General features: G+C 45.8%; 1 long non-coding RNA gene across 1 annotated transcript in view; it reads right to left on the reverse strand.

Moving 5' to 3' along the window:
• Window positions 1-328: 328 nt before the first annotated feature.
• LOC130705540 (uncharacterized) overlaps window positions 329-26526 on the reverse strand; it is a 79586-nt gene continuing 53388 nt past the window's right edge. The window contains exons 2-3 of the long non-coding RNA XR_009005822.1: window positions 15516-15590; window positions 329-411 (exon numbers count right to left, since the gene is read on the reverse strand). This is a non-coding gene — a long non-coding RNA (uncharacterized LOC130705540). The remainder of the gene's footprint in view (window positions 412-15515; window positions 15591-26526) is intronic.

The following is a 26526-nucleotide window of genomic DNA, read 5'->3' on the forward strand; positions in this document are numbered from 1 at the left end:
AAAATAATAATATTCATTATTATTATTAAATTATATAATAACATTTTATAGTATTTTGAAATAATAACTATGAACTGTTTCCAGTTTTAACAAATTATAACAGCTCATTCTAATTAATGGGTGATAATTTCAGGATGGTCAGTTTAGAAGTGAAAATAATATTGCTAATCATGAAATTTTATTTTATTCTGTGATTGGCTATTACAGTATGTTTCCCAGCTAAGAAACAAGGAACAATCTGGTTCACCCCAAGATGGACAATCAACTAGTAAACTCAGAGGCTTAGGACCTCTCTAAGAGAGAGGGTACCACTGACCTTCAGACATCTGCTGAATGTCCATGATGTTCTGCTAACTGAAAGCAGCGGGTAGAGAGACGTGAAAGAATCCTTGCTCTTCAGGAGCTCACGGTCTAATGCGGGAGAGGAGAGGATAAATCTAAGACACAAATAAATAACTATACAAGGCATTCTGCCCATGACCAGTGAGTAGTACAAAATGTCAGTGCCTCTGTGGCTCAGAGGAAAACAAAATCTCTGTGGTTGGAGTGGTTATGCAATACTTCCAGGAAGAACTAAGACTGAGCAAGGTCTTAAAAGGAAAAAAAGGAGAGAACGCACCAGAAAGGGAGAACAGCTTGAGCAGAGGGGTGGAGGTGGGAAACACACATGTTGCAGTATTTGCATGGCTAGCATATGGCGTGGTCGAGGACATGGTGTGAGGTAAGTCCAGACACGGAATTGGGGGCCAGCACCCAGCCAGGCTAAGGAAGTAGGTCTTTATCCCCAAAACAATAGGAGTCACTGAAGAGTTTCACACAGGGGCCAATATGGTCAGGTTTGTAACTTAATCTTAAGAAAATTATAGACCCACAATATATTAAATCTAGGAAGAACCAATTTGTTCACAAGGAGTGTAGTCCATATGTCACAGTGACCTGGTTTCTTATTAGCAGAGTACAGAATCCTGGGCCCCATTTCATGCCCAATTAACTAAAGTCTCTGGGGTGAGGCCTGAGAATCTGCTTGAGTTTAAGAATGCTCACTTTGGGCTTCCCTGGTGGCGCAGTGGTTGAGAATCTGCCTGCCAATGCAGGGGACACGGGTTCGAGCCCTGGTCTGGGAAGATCCCACATGCCGTGGAGCAACTGGGCCCGTGAGCCACAACTACTGAGCCTGAGCGTCTGGAGCCTCTGCTCCGCAACAAGAGAGGCCGCGATAGTGACAGGCCCGCGCACCGCGATGAAGAGTGGCCCCCGCTCGCCGCAACTGGAGAAAGCCCTCACACAGAAACGAAGACCCAGCACAGCCAAAAATAAAACATAATGAATAAATAATAAATAAAATTAAAAAAAAAAAAAAAAAAGAATGCTCACTTTGAGAATATTGATTTTAAGTCCCTCATTTTCCAGAAGAGGAAACTGAGGTGTAAATGGCAGATTAATTTTCTAAAGGTCATACAACCAGTAAGTGGCAGGGACCAAGACTCCAGACTCCAAAGTCCTGGAATGGTCTGCCTCACCAAATTGATTTAGGTTTTATTTTATTTTATTTTATTCTATTCTATTCTATTCTAGTTCAGTTTAATTTAGTTTACTTTAGCTTAGTTTACAAACACTATACAGTACCAGACACTGTGTTCTGTAGACATATCTGGTAGGACTATCCTATCCATAACCTCCCCAAGAGGAAGCATTCTGGTACTTTCTGCTCACCCTTCTCCACTGGCTGCCCTCCAACCTCTCCTCCCACCCAGGCCACTCAACACAGACCAGCCAAGGCCGGTTTGGATCAGCCTTCAGAAGGCCTTCCTATTGCTGTATAGAACACTAATGCCTCTCAGCATCCTCTGGATGCAGGTGATGGGTGTCACATGAGAAGATTAAGGGTAGAGAAAGGAGTCAATCTAATTGCATTTCATGTCACATAACACAGAGACTTCATTAAGGGTCAAATTTTGCAAAAACCAGTTATAAATTCTCCTGTGCAATCTTCCTTGCCTGCTCTGCCCTCCAGCCCCAGACACTTGGAAGTCATTCTCACAGCTAGACCTGGGGGAAGGGAGAAATAGAATCATAGTTTCTAATGTAGGTAGACATGTTTTACATAATGCAAAGGCCCAAAATACCCCAAATAATAACATCCAACCCTTATATAGCACTTAACTCTGTGCCAGGCATTGTTTGAAATGCTTTACATTTTTAACCCTTGTAACAACTTATGAGCTAATTACCATTATTACTCCCACTTTACAGATGAGGAAATGAAGACCCAGAGACATTAAGTGACTGGCCCTGGGTCTTCAGGCTAGTGAGTGGTCAAGCTGGGAATCAAACACCAGGCAGGCTGGCTCCAGAGCCCACACTCCTTATCACAATGCCAAAGCCACCATGTGCCAAGCCCTGTGCTGGGAGATGGATACAAAGATAAACCAGCAACAGCAGCAGAGGAGCTCACAGTCTCGTGGAAGGAGAGAGTCACTAACTGTATAACCACACAGTGTGATAAGGGCTGGGACAGAGAGAAGCGCAGGGATCTGGGAGCCCGGAGAAGAACCGCCCCAATGCAGCCTGGAGATCAGGGATGAATCCTGAAAGAAGGGGTGTCTGGGTTGCCCTTGAAAAATAATCATCTGTCAATAATTGTTCCCCAGGAGGCAGGCATTAGTGTTTCCTGTGCCTGGACCAGCTCTGGTCCTGATAATCCCTTCCCCTCCTAATTGGATCTGTATGCTTCACACCCAGATCCTGCCCTTGATGAGAGAAGACTCAGTAAAACCCTACTTCCTGGATTCTCAATACTCAGGCCTCATAGAATGCTCCAGCTTAACAGTCTCCCAAAGTTCCAGGGCCACAGTGTGAAAGAGATTTTTTGCAGTAAACCTTCTACCAAAACATAATTCAATTATGTCCCCAAAATCCCAAAATAGAATAATTCTCCTCTTCTCCCTTCTTTAGGATCTTTATGGAGAAAGGAACACACATGGGGCCTGGCTTAATCCAGCCACTGGAAGGTTTCAGCAAAAGAGGAGCATGAACAGAGATGTAGACAATAACCCCTAGGTTCCTGCCTACATAATGGAGAGGAGAGTCCTCAACTGAGATCAGGAACAAAGGAGAGCATGTCTTGGCTAAAACAGCCTAAGAAACTGAAAGCATACTAAGGAGTGTGCCAGCTGTGTCATTCTCCCATCTGGAATCCTTTGAACAAAGAGAAAGGTACAGGTGACTTCATTTATTAGTTTGCAAGGGCACCCCATGCAGGTGAGACCTCTAACCAATTTCTGGGAAAGAGATTTTATCAAGCACCCCTAGGGCTAAAAACTGGATGGGGGCAAAGACCAGTATTGCTCCCCAAGGCAAGGGAGAAGTCCAAAAGAACAAGACTTTGGCCTGTCTTCCAAACTGACTTGCATGAAAGCAGAGTTCTGGGCACTAGGAAACTGGGGATGGGCTGGAAAGGCAGGAGGGGAGGTGATGCTGAGGCTATATTGAGATTCAGCCTCCGGGCTCATTACTTCTGCTGAGTCTCAGTTTTCTCATCTGTGAGATGAGGCTAATAACCTGTGATAGGCTCATCCCTATAGGCTCGTCTCACAGAGCTGTTAAGGGAATTGGATGGGATAATGTCTGTGAATGCTCTTTGTGAATGGATTCAAGGTACAAATGTAAGTTTACAGTAGCAATGCCCAGTTTGCTTTCTATTCAATCACTGATCCCCATCCAGGAATATGGTCATACTTTTTGTTTGTTTACACCTATCATTTTATCATGGGTATTTTTCACTTTATACCATTTCTTTAAGGTAGTTGGGACAGGTATCATCTCATTCCATAGACAAGAAAGCAGGAGACCAGAGAGGTGACTCAACTATGAGAATTAGAAGAATTTTTTCTTCTGCATCAAGCTCTATACAGGAGGAATAATAACAATTAACATATATATTACTTTATCATATATCAAATGATATCAAATATTATATATTTATAATTAACTAAGCACTTACACTTAGGTATTTTCTACGATCATCCCACAACCTTGAAAGGCACAAAGTAGTCCCTCCCTCGATTTTATATTGAAACAACCCACGGTTCTAGAAGTGGAAGTAGCAAGTTCAATGCCACACAGCCAGAAAGAAACAGAACCAAAACTGGAACTCAGCCCTTCAGATTCCAGATTCAGTGTCTGCTTCTCTCCACTGTTCCAGCTTAAGCTACTCCTAGGCAGAAATTCCTTCTAGTCAGTGGTTGCAGAAGTTGGGAAGTGGATTTTGGCATTTGCTACCTAACCTTGATTGACCTTGACCAGTTCATGTGAATCCTTTTGACCTTTGAGTGTGCTACTCTGTGAGTGTGCTACTCTATGTGTACCCCTTCTTTGCAACTGCACAGGTCCCACATAGACTCTATCCTTACCTCTGTGACACCTGAATGTACCTACTTGTTTCCATGTCCCTCCTTCTATTAGCCTGGGAACCTTCTGAGAGCATGGACTCTGTCTTACCTTCCCTGTGTCTCCAGTGTCTACACATAAAAAGCCTGCCTTAAATGACTTCATAATATTGAACAACTCCCTCAATTCTCTCGATTTCAGTTTCCCTGTCAATAAATGAGGGAGCAGGAAATGATCACCTCTAAGTTTCTTCCAGCATTAAAATTGCCTGATTTCATGCGAATGATGTTCTCTCTACCTATCACAATCACATTCACCCTCCAGTGCCAGTTTGGCTCCCACCCGCTCTCTGAGGACATCTCCAATCTCCCACAGGACTTTGGAGACACTTCCTCTCCTGAAATGCTGGAGCAGTCACTCTCTGCGCTACTCGCCAGCCCTTGGCCATACCGTCTCATCCATTACCTGTTTCCTGAGTACCTGTACCTTGTTTCCACACATCAGATGGTGTAGATTATCTCCACGATTGGATTGTTTAATAGTTTGCGAGGAGCATCCATATACCACCCTTCAGTTTTTGCTCCCCGATGTGCTAAGTGCAGCCCTGGGTTCATGACTAGGAGTCAGGAGAGTTGGATCCAACTCCCAGCTTCCTCACTGACTCTCTGTGTGACCTTGAATAAGCCACTAGACCTATGAGCCTCAGTTTCCTTAGTTATAAAATAGAACTAATATTATTGCCTCCAGAATTATTGTGATAATCAAAGTAGATAACAGATTAAAAAGCACTTTGTTAACCATAATAACCTTACAAATATAAAGAATTATGTTCGTGTAATTGGTATTATGGTATGGTTGCTATTGAATGTATTTGACTAGGGAGGAATAGAAATAACATGCATGTACTCATCTGTTCAAAAAGTTTTCCAGACACTAAGATTGGTGAATAGGACATGGCCCCTGCCCTCAAAGGCCTCTCTGACTACAGGAACATCGTAGTGGAGGAAGCACTGGATTTAGTGTCAGAGACTTGGGCTTGAATCTCAGTTCTGTCACTTAGAAGTTGAGTAACCTTGGGCCAAGTCACTTTAACTCTTTGAAGACCAATTTCCTTTATTTATAATGAGGAATTTGGACCAGTCCATGCCTCCCAGATTTGAGAGTCTAAGATTCCATAAACATAAGAAAATTCACAACATCTTTTCAAACTCTGGAGGATCTGTGGGAGTGGGAAGAACACATGGTTAACTTCTGAGTGGCTGCTGTCGAGCATAAGAATAGGAAAGTGCACCATGCCTAGAGTGGAAGATGCTGTCCTCAAAAAGCACGTCTCCTAAGCACTACTGGGCCCTGGCCTGCCTGTGCTCTTTATCGAGGCTGTGAGGCAGCGGCTGTTTCAGCACCGTGGATAGCTCCATGGCACTGCCCTCGTGGCCTGGAGTCTAAACAGGCCTTTCCACCACCAACCAGATGTTCCTGCTTTCTCAGCCAGCTTAAGGCTAAAACAAACCTTTTCAACCAGGGTTTATCAGAGTTTCTAAATTACATACTGGGAAGAAATTTAATTGCTTTAATTAAGAAAGTTTATTTCATGGTAATTCAGTTTTGTTATGCTGCAAGATTTAATGTGTCCTCTGGTGGGAGAGTCTATTATAAATATTCATTGCCTCACTCAAATACCCTCTCCTGGCCCTAATCGCCCTCCCTTACCCCACAGAGTTTGAAAATGTGTCTGAAGAATATTGAGAAAAGTGAGGCCTTCCTGAGCAAGGATACCAGGCCAGGACAAGGTCAACTGAATTCTGTCAGGAAGGCATAGAAGGTAAGACTTTTATAGTGTGTTACTCCTGCATTTTACAAATAGGGAAACTGAGGCCTGGAGGGGGAAGGGTAGGTCATATACTTAGCAAATGGCAGAGCTGAAACTATGGACCAAGTCTCCTGATTTCCAATCCATGGCTCTCATCTCCCAATTTCTAAATTCAGGCTATTTTCAAACTAACTCTAGAGATCGTCTGGTCAACTTTCTTACATATGAAGGGGCTAGACAGGGCTGACTTGCCCTAAGCCACAAACAGACCCATCTACCTCCCTCCCACTGCAGGATTCCGTAAGTCCTGAGAATCATGCAACTTCTGCTGGATTACCTCCAGTGAAAAGCAGCTCAGTGTTACATTTGCACATGCACACCTATGCTATTTGTAGTAAGGAGATAAAATTGAGATTTGACATTGCCTTTCCTTGAAGGAGCTGACAGTCCAGTTGGGCAAAGAAAACAAAATGAAAACAAGAAGCAAAATGGTAATAATGAACACTTGTTATGCATTGCAACACACACGTCACAGTTCCCCTAACGTGCCCCATTACTTCATGCTTTTGTGCCTTTGTCCACAGAGATCCTTCCCCAATGCAGCTGCCTAGTCAACTCCCATACATTCTTCAAGACACCAGAAAATCTCCCCAACCCCTCCCCTCCCCTCTCTCCTCCATGCCCCACTGCACTCTACCATCCTATCTCGTAGCATTTATCACACGGAACGGTTCCTTTCTTACTTGTCTGTCTCCTCACCTTGGAATCACAGTGCCAAGAGCACGTCTGGCAAAGACTAGAAGCTCAGCAAATAGTAGCTAAATGGATGAGGATGAAACAGATTTACCGCGAAGTTTCAGTTCATTGGGGTATAAACCTGGAATAGTTTTATTTTTTCCAATAACTGCTACCAACTGTGCTTGGATGAACCCTCCTTTTCCCCGCTGGGTAGCAGGCCGCCTTAACAAGCTCTCAACCTGAGGCCACAACTTTTCAGGCACTTTCAGTTATGAGGACAGTCTCATCTGGGTTCTTTAGGACTCAACCCTATTTATTTATTTATTTTTATTCTTACGTTGGGTTCAAATCTCTTCCTACCCAGCCCCTGTCGTTCCCTGCCCGCCGCCCCTACCATCCCTAACCCAGATCAAGCATCTGACTCTGGGTGGGAGGGGCAGGGTCTGCTCTCACTCACCTCCTCCTTCCTCTTCTACTGCTCTGACATTGGGTGCAAGGGGGGCAGGAAGAGGTAGTGGACTCCTCGTGTGACAGCTCACAGTGAGGGAGTCCTCTCCTAACTGTGCCTTAGCCGCTGACCTGGTATGTTGCCTCTGGGATTCCTGTGGGCGGTGGGGAGGCTCTCATAAACTCAGCGATGAGGGTCCTCCCCAGGCAGCTCCCCTATGCACTGGTGATCCCCACTGAGATTCGCCTCATCACAGGTTGACACCCTCACGTCCTGTCTCACAACTCAGTCCCCTGATAATGAGACCCTTAATCTCATCTAGTCTCTGTGGCTCCCGCTCAGAGGCCTGTGAGCGTATCTGAGAACGGACTGGGGCAGGGGGGCTGTCCTTGCCCCTTCTGTTCGACCGAACCACCGCCTGCCTCTCCTGTGCTCCTCCGCTGCTGTACCAGAGCCAGGCCAGCTAGTTACATGGAGAAGCAAAAAGTCAGTCTACCCTTTCCTTAGGGCTGTGTCTCAGGGAGGGAAAATCCTTTGTCTCCTCCAGGGCATCGGGATGGGAAAGTAACAGCTTTACCCCCTCTCAATCCTCCTCTTCTAGAGAGAAGAGGTCAGAGTAGGACTGACTTTCTAAACCAGGAGACTCTCAGCCAGCAGTGGTCATCCTGACTCCTGGTCAGTCTCTTTAAAATGTAGAGACTTGGTGTCTTTCTTCTAAGCTGTAAACTCTAGTTGTCAATTCCTGGGGAAGAAAGGATCCACTTTGCACCTCACTCTCTCCTACGCACTATTTCCTGGAATTGAGGCTAGCACAGGAGAGGTTCAGAAAAGAGCGATTCCTGGGGGTAATCTGGGGAAACTTCCTGAAGGGAACAGTCTGAAGCTGAACCTTAAAACCTAGACAGAATTAGAATTTCTGGAGAAATAGTAGTCTAGCCATGTGAAAGAGGAAAAAGAAGGATTATGACATTTTACAGGAGATAGCACAGAGCTCAGCACAGTGTGGGCACTCAATAAATAACACAATTAAACGGATCCACCTGCAGCTGGAAGTTCTCTCTAGAAAAAAAGTAAAATTGCAGGGACTGTGCAGCCAGATAGACTGAATTCAGATCACCACCCTCCCATTACTTTGGCATCTTCAATAAGTTATTTGACTTCTCTGAGTCTCTATTTCCTCATCTGAAAAAAAAAAAAGGATAATAAATCCATTTAGAGGACTGTTATAAGCATTAATAAGATACATGGCGCACTGTAGCTAAGAAAATGCCATGTGTCCACCAAATAGGTTTATTTTCTTCCTGGACACACAGCTTCATTTCATTTCCCAGTTCCCACAAGGAACCGTGGGACTGAATTCTGGCCAATGGAATGTGGACAAAAGTGAGGTGTACCACCTCCAGGCTTGGCCCTAAATCCACCATGCACCTTCCATGCTTCTCTCACCCTTGTCAGTGAGACTAAAAGGGAAAGACTCCAGGAAAATAAAGTTAGAAAAGAGCTGCTCGCACGAGCCATCTGGCCAACCTCTGACTATGAAGGGCAAGAAATAAACCTTTATTGTTTAATCCACTGAGATTTGAAGGTTGTGCGTTCCAGCAGCAGCGTTAATACCTCAACTAACACACACACAGAAAGTGCTTGGTAAATGTTGGCCATTATTATTAATAATATTTTTATATCACTCTTTAGTTTATAAGCAGTTTATAAATAGCTGATCCTCACAGCACCCATGTGAATGGGGTATGGAGAAAGATTGCTGCTCAATTTTATAAATGAGGAACCTGAGATCAAAGCGTGCTGGTGAATGGAGGTACCCACTAACCACACACAAGCAAGGAAGTCACACAACCAAGACCAGAAGCATCATATGTGACTCAAGCCCCTCTTACCCTGCATGCCCCTGAATGCTTGTTCTGCTAGGCCACATAAAGCACTAGCTCCCCTAGTATCCATCCAGGCCAGGGGGTGATAGTAATCTTTGGGTCAGTGGCAGGACACAAAGAGTTAGTAATTCCTGACAAGTCTTGTACAAGGGCAGGTAGACAGATACTAGAGCCAGGTGAGTTGACATCGTCATTGGTTCAGAAGCCCACATGCCACCACAGAAGGAACAAGGAGATGTGGATTCTAGTTCTGGCTCTGCCACCATCTTTCTGAGTGACTCTGGGCAAGTCACTGTGATCTCAGGACCACAGTTCTGAGTCAAAGTGTATAGGGTAACATCAGGGCGGAGGGTGTAGCCTTGCCCCAGAAGTCTGGGGTCCCCATGGTTACGGGGTGGGCGGAGAGTTCCCCACCTCCAGGAGACCTTGAGAATCCCCTTAGAGGCCCTCTGAGAGTGGGCCAGCTCCAGCCCCCACCCCTGCCCCCATGCAGCTGCTCATGCTCCAAAACCCCAGCCAAAAGGCGTCTGTCACCAAAACAAGTGGCCCACCATTCTAGCAAGCAGCAAGAGCCGGAAACAAACGGTGTTTTGGCTAAATAATTGTTTCTAACAGCAATTCCCTTTCCAGGATGACTTTTATTATTTTTTTTATTATTATTATCGTTATTATTATTATTATTATGCTTGTTCACTAATTCGGTTGAGACACATAAATATTTCTGATGTACAGATAACAAATGCCTCCATCTGAGAGAATCAGCTGCCCTCAGACTGCCAACACTCGTGAATTACCACCTGCCAGGGGAGGGACCTGAGAACCAGAGACTGCAACGTGAGATCCCAAGAGGGGAGGGCCTTGCAAGAGGTCACACATAGATCAGAGGCAGGGCCAACATGAGAAGGTAGGTTATCTTGACCCTGACAGCAGTGTCTAGCTGGTAACTGTTACTAATATTGATATTATCATATTGCCATTACCGCTGTTATTATTTTAGAACAGATAGACCTAGGTTTAAATCCTGACTCTCCACTCACTAGCCACATGCCCCTCTTTAAGTCTTAGTTTTCTCATCTGCAAAATGGGTAAGTAATTTCCATCATCTCAGGAAGATCAAGTAAAAAAAGCATACTTAAAGTCCCTGGCCTGATCATTCTTAACTAACATTTAAGCATAAGTGGGAAAGGTCCCAGAAGAAAAAAAACAGCCTTGTGGTTAAGAGCACAGATGTAGAGCTGGATTGCCAGGGTTTGAGCCTAGCTCTACTATTTATTAGTGGTGTGCCCTTAGGCAAGCTACTTAACTCCTGGAGCCTTGGTTTCCTTCATCTTCCAAATGGGGATGATGATGGTGGTGGTGGTAGTATATACAGTATAGAGTTACAGCTGCACACAGTAAGTACTATAAAAGTGCTACCAATTGCTATTTCCAATTTTACCTCACTCCTGCTCAACTTTTAAAGAATTTACACATTAACCTCTCTTTGTGGCCTGGAAGGTGGGAGGGCAAAAATTATTTTACCCATTTCACAGAGGAGACAAGGAGACTCAGAGAAGCCTAGAGACTTGCCCAGGTCACACAGGAGGTGGCAGAGCTAGGACTTGAATTCAGTGCTCCAGCTATGAGTCCTGAGAGCGTCCTGGCCTCTGACAACGGCTGGCCTAGGCCATAGAGCAGAGCGAGGAGAGAGAGGCTCCTGCCCCTTTCTACCAGCTCCAGCCCAGTTCTGTGCCAGGCACCCAGTGGTTGAAAGTGGACCTAGGGGACACATGAAGTGAGGAGATGAGTGAGAACAGATAATGCTGCATGGCTAACTCCTCAAGTGGGCAGGGGGAAGGAGAAGGCAATAATTCTAACTGGATTGATTTCACCTGTAGAGCCATTAACTTAATGCTTCCCACTTGGTTAGAAGCAAAGCCAAGTGCAGCTGCAGGTCCTTGCAGCCTGCTGCCTCTGCCCAGGTTAGATAAAGAAAGGGGTCGCCACCAAGGAGGAGGCCAGACTGGGCTAGAACAAGGGTGAGACAAGAAAAGAGGCACTCACCCTCAGGAGTTTTCAAGTGCCTCCCTAAATTTTGCACCCTAAGCACCTCACTTGCCTTACCCCACTCCTGACCCTGAGCAGAGAAAAGGCCCCACCCAGACTGGGGCTCGGGACCCCTGAGTTCAAGTCCGGACTCTGCTGCTCGCCAGACTATTAACCTAGGCAAATGGCTTTACCACTTCCCAGAAATGGGGGTGTGCATCCCTATAATGAAGGACTGAAGAGTGACATGAAGCCTAGCTGGGAGAGCTCTGCTCTCACAGTGGATGGCAGCCTTTAGATACTACCTGCTCTACAGACAAAGAGACCTGGTCTTTGCTCCCTCCCCAGGTCAAGGCAGGTTGAGGTCACCATCCTCCTCCTTACCCACCCCCCTCCATTGCCCAGCCTGCATATTCACACTTAGTCCAGCCCCCATAACCTTGCCCAGGCTGCTCCCCCTCCTTGCCTTCACTCTAGGCCACGAAAACCCTACTCTTCTCGTCCCTGACCATCCCAGGCTTCTGTCTCTCCTCTAAACACCCCATCTTGCACCCTTTGGCTCCACAGGACACACAGGAGTGAGCATGCATAGAGAGAAGGCCATGTGAGGGCACAGCAAGAACGTGGCCACCTACAAGCCAGGAAAAGAGGCCTCATCAGAAACCAACCTTGCCAGCACATTGACCTTGGACTTGCAGCCTCCAGAACTGTGTGAAAATAAATATCTGTTGTTTAAGCCACCCAGTCTGTGTGTTCTGTGGCAGCCCTAGCAGACTGATATAGAGGGCCTGTGTCACAGTTCATTTGTGACCTTGGATGATCACCTCCCTTCTCCAATGCTATCTCTACAGCTGATAAGAGGAGAAAGCTCTGCTGAGGGAAACTCAGGAATGTCTTCACAGAGAAGGTGATAGTCAAAATGCGGTATGTACTGGCAGGAAGGGTGAAAGCCAGCAGAGGGAGGGTGCCCAGCCAAGCCAAGGAGTCTTGAAACAGCCCATCCTGAACCACCAGGTGAGGTTTGGTCTGAAAGCCTCATGCGCAGCGAAGCTGGAGCAGGCAGGGCCAGGCGTGGGGAGTCCTGCTGAGCCAAACAGAGGGCCATGTTCTTTCTGCTGAGGGCGAAAGAAACCCACTGAATCCTGAGCAGGGCAGCGGTATGGTTTATGTTTTAAAAGGGTCTCTCTGGCTGATATGTGGAACCTGGATTGCACGTGCAGGTAGGAGGCTGATATGGGCTCCCTGACATGGGGTGGTGGTCTGGACTAGTGAAGCAGGAGGGGGATGGGGTGAATGACAGTCGGACGATGACCGGACCAGGTACGGTGTTCATCTGGATGCAGAGGGAGCAAGAGGGATGCTGCACCCCCTTCCCCGCTTGGGCAGCCACCGCATGGGACCGGCCCAGGGTGGAGGGGGGCCTGTGGATGTGGAGGTGCTTTTACACATTGAGGGCGGGGCTGTTGTCCACCCCAGCACCAGCAAAATGATAGGTACACGACATGTGTTCAGTAAATCCTGGCTCAATAAATAAATGTGAAGAAACCAAATGGTGAGGTTATCACCTTGGCTACACCCTTGGTCTATAAAGGCGATCTGGCTCCCCACCATGAAACTGGCAATCCCTCTAATTACTTCTTTGACCCTCCCAACCAGCCACAACCAAGTAGGACCAGAACCAGGACTCAGATCCTCCTAGTTAGGGATCGTGTGCTATGGGAGGGATGCTTTCACACTCAATACTTCATTTTATCCCTGCAAGGACGGTCCTAGGTAGAAAGATCAGCCCCATTTTGGAAGTGAGGAAACTGGGGCTCAGAGGGGTTCAGCAACTGGCCTAAGGCCACCTGGGCTCCCTTACTCCATCCCACGGCTTCTGGTCTCCTTGGGGGCTGTGAACCTGTTACCTTTGATAGAGAACAAGAATAAATTCCTGGAAGTCATCTGCTGCACCATTTGGCTGGAAAATATTTCTTTAAAAAGATATCCTGTCGTCTTCTCCTTTTTTCTTCATATTTCAGAGTCTTGGGCCACAGCTTTTAACTTAATCTGCTGGAATATATAGCCTGGCCATGTATCCTGTCACTCTGATCTGAGGCTTGGCTCTCAACCACAAATTATTTGCACTTCTCATTAATAATATTCATTCATCATATCATATCCAGGGCCCACTTATCCTTCCTGAAACATATAATTAGAATAAAATTGGAATTTCAGAGTATCAGAACTTCCTCTGGCCTGCCCCTTATTGTCAGATGGGGAAACTGAGGGGAAGGGACTGGCCCAGAGTCACACAGCCACTCAGAGGCAGAGCTGGGATTTGAACCCCAGTCTTCCGGCTCCGCATTCAGTTTTCTTCCCACAGCCCTTGCATACTCTCAGTGAAGCCAGAAACCAGCAGGTCACTCTCGTGGGTAAGCTCACTGCCTCCTTTGAGACAGATTTTCTGTGGCTTGATTCCTGAGGTCCTGAGCTGCCCACTGAACTCTCCCCTTACTCGCTTCTGATAAAAAGAACTATGCAGCAGAGCCACATGCTGACACCATGGTATGAAAAGCCCAAGGAACAAAAAAAGGTGAGTGGAAAGGGAGTTGGGGCAGCTGGAAAAAAAGGCAGGATCCAAAGATCAAAGAAACAAATGAACCCACATTTTTGAACATCTGCTCTTGCCAGGCACTGTGCTAGACAAGGTGCATTCATTTCCTCATTTAATCCTCATGTCAACCCTATGGGGTGAAGATTCTTAATATCCCCATCTTAAAAATGAGGCACAGAGAGGTTAAAGTAACTTGTCCAAGGTCACTGTCCTGCCAGTGGTGGAAAGGACCCCAACCTGTCTGACCCCAAGCCCAGTGCTCAGTCCACACACCTGGCTCTCCCGCAGGCACAGGGTGAGTGGGTCCTCCCCCTCTGTGGGCCTCGTGGCCCCGTATGAAAATGAGACAGGTGTAGCGAGAGATCTCAGGGGAATAGAACAACAAGAGGAACAACCGCAAGGAAGCAAGGGAGCGCTGAGCCCCTCTGCCCACTGCTGCCAGCAACAGAAAACTCTGCTACTCAGAGCAGAGCAGGATTTTGCACATTTCCACCTCCACCCCCTCCCCAACCTCCACTTGAACCTGACTCAAGCCCTCCCAGATTGCTCTTTGGCTCTTTGGAATGTGCCTCCACCAGGAATGGGACCTCTGATGGGCTTCCCCTCCCCTGAACTTGGCCCCCAGACTTTTTAGGCCCTTGCTGCCAGGCCAGCAACAGACTCACAGCCTCCCTTCCTGCCAGGGAGGCCAGGAAAGGGAAGGAAAGGGGCTGGGAAGCCTGGGCCTCTCCCACACACCCTGTGAGCAGGGCCAAGTCACGACTATTCCAAGTACTACAACTTCACAGTCATTCACGTGTCTGCCCTGTGTGAGGCCCTGTGTAGGGACAGAAATGCACAAAGCTGCAAACAAAGAAAGTTAATCTAGTTGAGCCTGTTTCCTCAACTGTGTAAAATGGGGACAAACCTCCTCATTTAATCTACACACAACCCTATGAAGTAAATATAACTGTTTACCCCATGGAAGTTCTGCCCAGCTCATAGGAAATGCTTAGTAGACTAGAACTATTATAGTACACCAAAGCACACTCCCTGCCCGCAAAGAGCTCCCAGCTTAGTGAGAGAGGCCCATATACCCAAGCAATAATACTTGCTACCATTCACTGAGCAACTTCTCTCTTCCAGGCACTATGTCTACAGTATCTCTAACCTTCACAGAATCCTACACGACAAGCCCTGGCATCCCCCCCATTTGACACCCAAGGAAACTGAGCACCTCCAAAAAGAGAGACAACTTGCTAGGAATTTGACCCCAAGATTCCAAGTGTCTCCTCTCAGCTCACTCTGTTACAAAGCAGGCTTCAAGAAGCTCTGGAGTTGAGATCCAAGCCAGAGGCTGTGTCATCCATCACTAGCCCTTTTGGAGGACTGAGATTAAAGACCAGAAGAATCCACGAGGAAACCCCAACTAGCCCCACTGGGGACCGACCCAGAACTCCTGAGCAATAGAGGCCCAGGTGCAAGTGGTTGGCCCAGACAGCGTGCCTGGGCAATCGCGCGGAGTTTTTTAGAAGGAGCCGTTGGGAAGAACCAGGTTTCCTCCCTGCATGAGCCCTGGGAAGGATGGGCAAGACCCAGAAGGAGGCTGGGCCACAGCCCAGGGGGCAGAGGAGGAGGCCTCACCTGATGGCTGTGGAGATGGAGAGGAGGGGAGGGCCCGTCAGCAAGCATCCACAGGACACCATTTGCATCTTCATCCTTTGGGGGAACAAGGAAAATGTTTGAAGCCCTGCCCTCCTAGAGGCTTCACTCTCCTATGTGGGCAGAGCCCTAACCACTGGAGAAGGGAATAAATTCTTCATAACAACCCTGTAGGCCAAAGTTATCATCAATCCTGATTGACAGATGAGGAAACAAAGCTCAAAGAGAGGAAGCAATTTGCCCCCAAGTCAATTTACCCCCAAGCTGAGCCCTTCTCTTGCCCCTGTGAGTCTTGTGCCTTGGTCCCTCATCCAGTTTCTCTTGTCTTTAGAAGAGGAGAGGAAGGAACCCATGGGTCTCCACCACAAAGGCCTAGGGATTGACTGCATGAGATAAACTTCTGAAGTTCTTGAAAATACTGATCCCCAGGTCCTGCCCCTAAAGATTCTGATTTGAATGGTTTGAGCAGGGACCCAGGACTCTATTTTTAAATAAATGCTGAAACTGATTCCAATTTGCAGTGGTGGCTAAAAGCGAGAGGACCCCTTTGAAATATCCATTGACTCCCACCTCCATCCCAAGTCCCAGTGAGGAGTGTGGAAGAGTCACCCCCATGGTATGAGTCGGGAGGGCTTTAGGGAAAACAAGTGTTTTCCCTAAAGTCTGTGAGAATTCAGGTTTAATTATTCTTTAGCTCTGAGAGACTAAGATTCTATGATTCTGTGATTTTGCCCAGAGGTCTGGCTAAGCAGGGGATGGAGATGGACTCTGCAGTTTCCTGCTAAGGAGTAAAGAGAAGGCAGGCAGAACGGGCTTGGCGGTAGTGAAACGGCCTTACCAATCTTTTATACCATTTGACTAGCAACTAGCTCAGTGGCTAACGTAGCATAGGTGTTTAATAAATACTTGTTCAGTGAATAAAATATTTGTCAGGGTTACAAGTGTTGGAAACCCAGTTGAAACTTGCCAAGATAAAAAAGGGAAAGATACAGGGTGTCCCTTATGACTGAGGTGTAGTTGGGCCTCAGGAACCACAGGAGTCAGGGCCTCAAATGCTGCCAGGTCTCTCTGTTACCCATCTCGTCCTCTCTCTGCATATCAGCTTCATTCCATCCAAGAAAGGCATGCTTTCCCCCATCTGGCATGAAATGTGACAACCTACACCTCCCAAGCCTCACATCCAACAACTCCCACTCTTACAAGGGACCTAAGATTTCCTTCCTTTCATTCCAGTTTGAAAAATCCCAGAGAAGCCCTCCAACTGGCCCAGCTGAGTTAGGGATGCACCTCTGACCAGGTGGGTGGGATTACATAGCACAGACACTATTCCTAGAAAAAGGAATTGCTATGAATCAGGCAGTTACTCCTACTGGTGACTATTACCAAAAAAAAAAAAAAATTATGTGAGTGCTTTCCATTGTATAGCACAGTATAGTCAATTTTCCATTTTCACGTTATCCTATTTGGTCTTAAAAACAACCATGGGGACTTCCCTGGTGGCGCAATGGTTAGGAATCCGCCTGCCAATGCAGGGGACACAGGCTCACATGCCATGGAGCAACTAAGCCCATGGGCCACAACTACTAAGCCTGCGCTCTAGAGCCTACGTGCCACAACTACTGAGCCTGCGTGCTGCAACTACTGAGCCTACTGAAGCCCGTGCACCTAGAGCCCATGCTCTACAACAAGAGAAGCCACCGCAATGAGAAGTCCACACACCGCAACGAAGAGTAGCCCCTGCTCACCGCAACTAGAGAAAGCCCGCTCGCGGCAACAAAGACCCAACACAACCATAAATAAATAAATAAATAAATTTATTTTTTAAAAAACAACCATGATTGGATGATTGGGGGTGGTAAGAGGAAGCACTCTTTACTGTTTGACAGATAAAAACCCTGAGGCTCAAAGAGGTTAAGTGGGGCCCAAGGTCACAGAGCTAGGTTCCAGGGCTGGGACTAGACATCATGTCTTCTGACTCCTAGTCACATATTGGATGAGCAAATGGATAAATAAAAAACAACAGTAGGGCTTCCCGGGTGGCGCAGTGGTTGAGAATCTGCCTGCCAATGCAGGGGACATGGGTTCGAGCCCTGGTCTAAGAAGATCCCACATGCTGCGGAGCAACTAGGCCTGTGAGCCACAACTACTGAGCCTGCACGTCTGGAGCCTGTGCTCTGCAACAAGAGAGGCCGCGACAGTGAGAGGCCCGCGCACCGTGATGAAGAGTGGCCCCTGCTCGCCGCAACTAGAGAAAGCCCTCGCACAGAAACGAAGACCCAACACAGCCAAAAATAAACTAATTAATTAATTTTAAAAATACAACAAATTAAAAAAAAAAAATCTTTGTCAGTTTCGTGTCTGTAAACGGAGTATAGGTTCCCAACAGATAAGGCCTGGTTCATTTCCCTTATATTCTCCATAGCTCTGAGCACTAGGATCATAGAATAACAGGTGTCTTCTAAGTAACAATCGCCTGGTGAACTCTTGCAAAGCCACCCCTCTTTCCCATCCCCATGGCCATGGCTGAGTGCTGGCCTCGTCGACTCCTGCCTAGATCCCTGCAACAGCTCCTCACTAGTCTTCTACATTGAACCTGTCCTCCTCACCCTCCCACATCCTTCCACGTTGCAGTGGAGTGAGCCAAGTAATCCTCTGGCACTTTCTGACCACATTGCTGCCCTGATGACCTCCCTCCAATGGCTCCCCACTGTCTTCAAATCAAGATCCATCGCATTGGCTCCTCACCTAAGTCCTCACCATTGACCCCTGCTCATCTGGGTGGGGTCACCTCTTAACACCCAGAACCTGGGGCAGAGACCAGATAGCTAGTCACCAAATCCATTTTGCCTTCCTTCTGGGAACACATCTAGACTATATTACCCAAACTCCCTTGCAGCTAGATGTGTCCGTGTGTGAAGTTCTAGCCAATGAAATGTAAGAGGAAGTGATGTGTGCCACTTCCAAGCTTGGCCCATAAAAACTTCCTGCATGATCCTCTACACGCTTTTCCCCCATCTGCCAGCTGGAAGTATATGCCCAGGGTGACCTTGGAAGCCACAAGGAAGATTGTAGAGCCTCAGGGAAGGTTGTTAGCCTGGATTAATAATGGTGAGGCTCAGAGTACCCCTACTCCCCCACTGTCACTGACTGAACTTTATGTGAGAAAGAAACTAATACCTGTTATGTTAAGCCATTTCCTTTTTTTTTTTTTAACATCTTTATTGGAGTATAATTGCTTTACAATGGTGTGTTAGTTTCTGCTGTATAACAAAGTGAATCAGCTATACATATACATACATCCCCATATCTCCCACCTCTTGCCATTGACTTTTTAGAGTTTTGTCTGTTACAGCAGCTGGTGTTAGGCAGAAACCATGGCCTTGATCAGTCCAGACTTGTCTGAGGGCCTCCGAAGAGCCTTGCTGTGTCTTTCTGTCCCCTCTGCCTCATCCTCCTGTCCAATCCCACTCACCCTTCAAGTCTAGCTCCAGTCTCCCCTCCTCCACAGCGACTTCCCTTGCCCCCCATGCCCCACACCCCGGGTTCAATGGAACCCCCCTCTCTCTGCACTATGAACTAGCTAACATTTATTGAGCACTCACTATGTGCCAGGCTCTGTGCTAAGGCTTCACAATCATTATCTCTTTGAATTCTCGTGACCACATGAAGTGGAAGCAACGATTCTCCCCATTTCAGAGATGAAGCACAGAGAACTAAGTGACTTACCCAAGGTCACACAGCTCGTAAGTGACAAAATTAGGATTTCAACTCACAAAGACTGGCTCCAGAGGCCCTACTCTTAATGATGACATGATGCTGCCTTTACATAGCCCCATCACTCTTCTTACACCAGGTAAGAATGTCTCCTATGGTGAGATTTTTAAATGCAAATTAAATATAATGTGATCCTTTAATTAGAGAGCACAATTTACACTGAGCAGATCACGGTTGGTTATAACACAGTGGAGAGGAAGAATCTGCTACAGGGGAACTAGTGGAGGAGGTGGGTGGGGGGATGGCAGTGCCCTGATGTCTCTAGGATGCTTCCTTAGAGGGGCCTGGCCCTTTGTTACTCCAGCAGTGGATGGTCAAGGTAAAGGAAGGAGAGAGAAATATGCCCTAGGACAGTGCTGGGGTGACAGAAAAAGAAAGGCTGTTCCTCTTAAGCAAAAGCATGGGGAATATCTAAGGCTGGATTTGCTTGGTGATGTTCAGGTTTTATAGCCATACACTTATAGCTGTAAAAGCACCTTTATTATTGACATTCCTGAAGGAAAAATAACTTTGTTATGGCAAGTCTGAAACTACCTAGGCCTTAACCTCTTTCTCCCCATTGAAGCAATTGTCTCTATAATTCCATTTTTTATAACACAGGATTTCTTTGGAATGCAACCTCTGCATCCTGATAGAACACAGCACACGACTGGTGTCTGTTGGGATGTATGCTCTCCCAGTTGAGTACCCTGAGGGTGAGACCAAGTCAGCTCCATTACTGGGACCTCAAAGGCTGGCCCAGAGCCTGGGATGGAGCAAGTGCCCAATGGCTGTTGGCTGTGCATTGCCTCTGCCACCATCCAACATCCCTCCTGAGAACCCACTCCTCTTTACTCTTCTCTGTCATATCTTTTGGCAAATGAAACATCACCAGCTGGTCTGACCCACCCTGGTCTGTCTCCTGTACACAGCCTGGCTCTTTGCAAACCAGTATGGCCCAGAGCCCATGTTCATGAGAAATCACACCCCACGCTATCACACGCTGCACCATTACTATTATGAAACTCACAGCAGCCCAAACAGACCTGGGTTCAAACCCCAGCTCCACTACTTCTTAGATCAAAGATTTGGGGCAAGTCATGCAGCCTCTCTAAGCCTCCGTTTCTTCATCTGTAAAATGGAGATAATAAAATACCTAGTGCTCAGGGTTGCTGTGAAGATTAAATGAGATAATGTACAGAGCCTGGCATAACGCTTGACATATAGGCATCAAATGAATTGCTGTTTAGCACTGTTTCTTCCTCACAAAAGTCCTGAGAAAGCAGCAGAGTTGGTCCTGGTATTAGTTTTGGAAGAGGAAACTGAGGCACAGGTGCCTAGGTGCTGAGCCCTGGATCACACAGGTCCTGCAGACTCTACTTCCTCCCTTCCTGCTTCAGTATCCAGTGGGCCCCAGAAGCCCACTCAAGGAAGCAGACAGGGGAGGGTAAGTAGTTTTGTGGTGGCTGAGGGTCTGGATGAGCCAGCTAAATCTATAAACTTTGGCCCTGTGAGCTGGACCTGCCCTTTGCCTCAATATCTCTCAAAAAGCCCAGGACCACATGAGCCGTGGGATAGTGACCCCCTGCTCTGGCCACTAACAGGCCTGCACCAAGAGGAGGGAGCACTAGCTTCTACCTTCTACTCCACAAGGCAGCAGGTGTGTGACTTTAGGAAAGTCACTTCCCCACTCTGAGCCTCCATTTCCTGACCTATCTCTCTCCGGGAGGAATAATACCCGCTCTGTAAAGTTATGCAAAAATTCAGTAAACTATTGCACATAAGGTACCTAACACAGGACACAAAGCCTGGTCCACACAGGTGTGCTCTGTAAGCAGAAGCTGTTGGACAACGATGATGGTGGTGGTGATGGTGGTGTTGATGATGATGATACAAAATCTCTTCTCAGCAGAGTGGGACCAAGGCCTCAGAGAGATTTGGGGACCCCTGAATAAGCACCTAACATGTTTATCCTGCTGGGTCAGGGGAGACTATTAGAAACCAGGGTGAATCCAAGTGCCACTGGATATTACTGTGCCCAGACCCTGCCCTGCCTCCACCTATCTCCTTCGAGTCCCTGAATGAAGAAAGAACGCAGACAATAACTAGAAAAGGAATGGCTTTGTTACACTGATTTTTAAATGCAGCCTTGGCCCCAAACCCAGTGCTGAGAACTGGGCTGGGCTATGGGAAGTCTCCTTCATGTGAGTGAGCTGGAACAGGACCTAGGCAGGCCCCTGACTAGTTATTCCAGCCCATGACCAAACCCAAGTCCCAGCAAACAGCCCCTCTGTACCTGGGTAAACATGGGAGGAGACCAAGGGCAGAGGAGAGAGGCTGCCTGATGCCCCGAGTAGTGTGGATACCCTGGGGGAGAAAGCGAGCTGCCAAGGAACCAGGGAGCGAAGGAACTCCAAGATCAAGAGATGGAGGAGGACCGCAGCAGGGAAGAAAGTGCAGCTACACCCATGGGTTGACCTTGATCACCTCTGAAATCTCCAAAACTCCCCAGACCCACAAAGGACCCCGGAGATCAGCTATCCTCTAAAGGCCAACGGAGTTACCCCCGTACTCCACCAGAGCTTCTGGGGATCCAGTCCTTTGCAGCTGGTGTGAGAGCTGCGACGCACCCCAGATGTTGAGCCTACATTTCATCTCCTGCTGTCCCCAGGTCTCTGCTCCATCCAGGCCATCCCCTTGCCGGACAGACAGCAGTGAGAACTGGTTCCAAGATGCACAGCTTCTGTGCATTGGAATCTGTCCCAAATCCTTTAGCCTTGTGCTTTAGGCCCGCATCTCTCCTCCCCACGGCCCCAGGCTCAGTGTGTCTCCACTTCACTCATCCACAGCCCCATCTCCCCAAGCCCGCTCCAAGTTCTGCTGGCTCCAGGAAGCCCTCCCTGTCCGCCCTAGGCCCCTCCCTCTTCTGAGCTCCCACAGCCCTTTCTCTCTGCTTCCTCATTTAATAGATTGGCCGTAAAAAAAAAAAAAAAAGTCCTTAACAGAAAGCACCTTGTACTGTCAGCAAATAGATTTTTAGCACCTATTTTATGTTAGAGGTGCGGGGAATACAAAGAAAAAAGTGCATGGGCTCTGACTTCCAGGAGCTCCTGGATGAGTGTGGGCAACAAACACATTCACTCCTAACTAGAATCCGTGATGGCATGGTAAAAGGGTAAGAGAGAGACAAGCCTGTGTGGCAGGGGTTCAGAAGAGGGAACGATGTGGGCAGGCTTCTTGGGAGAAGCAGCATTTCAGCTATGTCATCAGAGATGATTTGATTCCAGCAGGCAGATGGAATAGAGAGAGCATTCGAGGCAGAAGGATATTATGGGCAAAAACTTGGAGGGGGAAATTTCCTATTTGAGAACAGCAAGTATTTCCATTTGCCTGGAATGTATGGTACTAGTAACAATGTAGAAGATTCAGCTGATTGAGTCAGCCTTTGGTGAAAGAGCCTTGAATGGAGGAATGATACACTTCTTCCTAGTTCTTCTGAGGAAAAAAACAAGAAAGAGAAGGAAAAGGCTTTGAAACATTTTGAGGAGGAACAAACATAACATGATCAAAATATCATCACAGAAATATTAATCCAGCAGTGTGAGGAGGATGGATTAAAATGAGAAGAAACTGGGTACAGATAAACCACAATGAAATATTCACATTTCACATTTCACATTCATTAGATGGGTAAAAATAGAATGCCTGATAACATCAAGTGTTGGGGAAAATACGAATCTATGCAAATTCTCACATGCTAGTGGTGAAAGTGCTCATGGTCACAACCATTTTGGAAAACAATTTGGCATTAATTTATACAGTTGAACATTTGCATATGTTCACATGTAACCCTATGACTCAGCAATTTCACTCTTAGACCAATATTCCCTAGAGCAGCAATTCTCAAAGTGTAGTCCAGGGACCCTGAGACTTTTTCAGGGGAATCCATGAAGTCAAAACCATTTTCATAATATATTTGAAAGACATTACTTGACTTTTTCTCTATTGTCTCACAAATATACAGAGGAGTTTTTGAGAGGCTGCATGATGTATGATATAACAACAGACTGAACACGGAAGCAGATACGAAAATTCAGCTGTCTTCTATTAAGCCAGACACTAAAGAGATTGGCAAAAATGTAAACAATGCTACTCGTCTTACTTAATTTGTCTTAGAAAATGTAGTGATTTTTCATTTAAAATATAGGATCTATGCTAACATGTAATGAGTTTGTTATTGCCATTTTTAAATGAATTAATAAATAATACAGTTATATTTTTCTGTTTTAATTTCTAATATAGTAAAATCTATAGCTATAACTCATATAAACAAAAGTTCTTTGGGATACTGAAACTAAAATGTTTGATAACCACTGCCTTAGGCAAACTCTTGCCCACGTGTACCAGAGACATGAACAAGAATACCTGTAACAGCATTATCTTCACAAAATATTTGTAGTAGCAAAAACTGGAGACAACTGAAATGTCCACAAACAGGAGAATTGATAAAATTATTATGGTATAGTCACACAGTGGAATATTATACAACAATGAAAATAAATGAACTACAGCTAAAAAACCAACAGGATATTTCTCAGATTTATTTTGATTTACTTTGAGTAAAATCAAGGCAGATCACAGAAGAACATACTTTGCAATATCATTCTTATAAAGCTCAAAAAAAACCTATAAAATAAACACGCATATTTAAGGACACATACATATGTGATAAAACTTTTTTTAAGCAAGAGAATGACAAATACACAATCCACCCTCTTACAGGGAAACTGAAGTCTAAGATAAAGGAGGGGGACCTACACAATGAACTGTTGTTGATAACGTTCCAATTCTTAAAATGGGCAGTAGCTGATGAGTAGCCATTTTATTATGATGCTTCATAATTATATATATGGTATATATCCTGTTTGTAGGTATCAAATATGATATTAAAAAATAATGTAACCCCTAGTACCCAGACTCTGGTCTCTAAATACCATTTCCCACTAAAAATAAAGGGAGACAATAGATAAGTAGCATTTTAAACTAGGAGCCTACTGAAGCCCCTTTTCACCCCAAGCCCTTGGAGAAATGGCTGATTGCAGGTGTGAGGCAGGAAATGCACAAAATGGAACATCTTGTCATTCTAGAAAGCAGGGAAGCTAGCAGAGACTACTGAGGTCAAAATCAAAAGGACCTGGGAGCCCAATTGAAGAGGTTCCCATTAACCAGAGATGGGACCATTTGAGCATCAATAAAGATAAAAACTGAAATGGACTGAAACACATCACATTTATTTAAATCCATGAGTTCATAATGATACAATATCATCTCATTAGTCACCTTTGGATAATGCTAGGGAACTAACTCATTATTTTTAAAATTGAAAATAAATGGAAAGAACCAAGCACTTATCCTGCCTTTCCTATATGAACTGTACCTCAGGGTATCCAAATAGTTTATGAGAGGATGTTACTCTTTAAACAAGTCCAGCTAAAGAGCAAAGGAAAAAAATGACACTGTGGTGGTTATCATTCCCCTTGAGCCTATGAATACCTAGATGTCTAACATATCACTTGGCAAAGCCTCTTAGGTTATCCACCTGTGCCCCCAAACTGCCCATAATCAAACTGAAACACCTCGTTGGTCAACTCCCCTGAATTTATATCATCGAGTTAGAAGGGTCCCAGAAGGCATTCATGATTCAGGATTCGCTTCCTTGGGCAGGTCCCTACTTCCTTGCTCAGGAGAGAGTGGGAATGAGGCTATAATCAGGAAACTCTCCTCAACTCTTGAAGATATTGCAAAATCCACTGCTAAAGCAATAGCTGCCAAACAAAAATCCTAAGCCTCTTTGGCCAAAGTTGTTCTTGATAATAGGATAGTCCTTGATTACCTTTCAGCTGAGCTAGGAGGTATCTACTGTGGCCAATACCACTTGCTACAGCTAGACTAATATTTCTGGGGAAGCTGAAGCCCAGCTACTTAAGATTACTGAACAAGTCACTTGGCTTAAGAAAGTGACTCCTTCAACAGGGTCTTTCTTTGACTTATTTGATGTTGACTGGTTTGGGTCTTGGGGACTCTGGCTCTGAAGTGCACTCCAGATATTAGGAATTATGCTGTTTATAACAATCATTACAGTCTCCCTGGAGCACTGTATTCTCTCAAAACCTTTAAATGCATGTTTGCAGCCACTAACCACCAAGCAAATGATTTTCCTAAGACTGGAACATCAGAAAAGGAATGAAGAAAATGACCAAAAATGTGAACTTGAAGTCATGAACTATGAATACCACAGAGATTCTGCAAAAAGACATCATGACCTGTGAACCCCACACAAGATTAGCAAAAACAGCAAGAACTTCAGAGCAGTAGCAGGGAGTGGTGCTAAGGCCCTAAATTTTGATCAGGTCTCTGTTAGGCTCTCTCAGTTAAGACAACATCCCAAAATGGAGTCACTTAACACTAAGCCCCACGTCACCAAACCAAGACTTAATACTTAACAACTACAGTTTCAGCCTCTCCCATGAATGGAATCTTCAACCAGTCGGTCAGGAACTACCTGGTCAGAACTAGTGAGGCAATCTGCCTGATAGGCCCCTGCCGTCCCCTAAAGGAAGGTGACCTTGCCAGAGCCAGTTCTCTCCCTTCTGCCTGTAAAGGCCTTCTGTTTTGTTCACCTCCGCAGAGCTCCTTTCTATCTGCTAGATAAGATCCTGCCCAATTCATAAACTGTTGAATAACGCCAATAAGATCTTTAAGAAACTATTTTATGATAGAATATCATTATTGTGCAAACGCTGACGAAATAATGGATTGATGGCAGCTAATAACAAAAAGAAACATGACAATTAGACAATTCTGTGCCTCATGATAAAAGTTCACCCCACCTCCTCTGAAGTATTCTTAAAATACTCAAAAATCAAATCTGATGAAGCCTCTAGATTTAACTAATAATATACAGGAAGCACAGGGGACAAATAAACATATCAAATGATACCATGGGATGCAATCAGCAAAGTCCAGATGTGGGAAACAGGATGAACAACCCAGTTTCTTCAACAAATATAGAGCTGGGGAAAAATAAGAGGAGGGGGTAACCTACAGATTAAAAAAGACTTAAAAGACACTATAACCCAATTGTAACATATAGAACTTATTTGGATTCTGAATCAAATAAAATTTAAAAGAAATAAAATTATGAATTAACTCAGGAAATTTGAACACTAACTGCATATGT

The sequence above is a fragment of the Balaenoptera acutorostrata genome, chromosome 1 (genome assembly GCF_949987535.1).
Source record: "Balaenoptera acutorostrata chromosome 1, mBalAcu1.1, whole genome shotgun sequence".
NCBI lineage: Eukaryota > Metazoa > Chordata > Mammalia > Artiodactyla > Balaenopteridae > Balaenoptera > Balaenoptera acutorostrata.